General features: G+C 41.5%; 1 long non-coding RNA gene across 1 annotated transcript in view; it reads right to left on the reverse strand.

Annotated features, from left to right (window-relative positions):
• Positions 1–1068, reverse strand: part of LOC118477923 — a 9133-nt gene that overhangs the window by 968 nt on the left and 7097 nt on the right. The gene's annotated exons all lie outside the window — the stretch shown is intronic.

The raw sequence follows: 1068 nt of genomic DNA on the forward strand, positions 1-1068 counted from the left end.
CCCCCCCCCTCTCGCCACACGCACATTATCATCTGGTACCAGATTGAGGCATGTGGTCGTCTTGCAGAAATAGCGTCTCAGTTTTTAGAGCTTAAACAGATGAGTCGAAGTCGAAGCTAGCGTTTTGCTTTCTTCTTGAGTTCTCGATATCAATGGCACAACCCTCAGTCTAAGATGTGAAATTAAAAAATCCCATTAAATTGTGAGAAACCAAAATCGATGAATACACACAGAAAGATGATTTCAGCACTGTGATACTTTGCCACAACAAACGACTTGTTTAAACGCGCTAATTAACCCAAGTCATTTCCATGTGTCCCCCCCCCCCCTCCAGCGTTGTCCATCAAACAGATATTTTTCCATCACTGTTGCGCCTCCTTCCCTTGCCTCGGCCTTTTAAAAAGTTAAGCCGAAGATAAGAGGAGAATTAATTGCTAATACAATGTACGTGCAAATGTGTAAAATCATTATTTACTAGTAAAAAGATAAGTCAGAATCAGGTTTACCAAGGAGTGTTTTTCAAATAACTGCTGTCGGCTTACCAAAACTATATAGAAGCGTAATATTAAGAGATGAAAAACAGAAAACCATACATGGTTTTACCGGCGTCTGTTGTCTACCAATTATTATTAGGAGCTTTGCCGTCATACGCAGAAATCAGGAGTTCATTGCTCATGTGGGGAAAGTTTATATCGAGTATCTCTTTTTTTTCTGCTGGGACGTCGCATCTCTCTCAGCCTGGGTTGGCCTTGACAGACAATATCGAAACCCGCCTTCTAAATGATCTAAATTGTTTCGATGGGGGCGTAAACACCTGCATAAAACCTCCTAAAAACAACAGTCTTTCTTTCGAAGAACCGGTGCTTATGATATGATGGCAAAGCTCTTCGCTCTTGCATGAAGAATACTTGAGTTCGTTTCCCTGGTGGAGAATTGTTTTAAAATAAAGCATAATTTGTATCTTTGTCTTTTTGACGGGATGTTGTGTCCCATTCAGCCCTGATTACGGTCAAAATTGCATTATATGGGGGTAGAAATCCGGGGGTAGAAATCCACCCCCACCCCCAC

This window comes from Aplysia californica, unplaced genomic scaffold, assembly GCF_000002075.1.
Source record: "Aplysia californica isolate F4 #8 unplaced genomic scaffold, AplCal3.0 scaffold00293, whole genome shotgun sequence".
NCBI classification, from domain to species: domain Eukaryota; kingdom Metazoa; phylum Mollusca; class Gastropoda; order Aplysiida; family Aplysiidae; genus Aplysia; species Aplysia californica.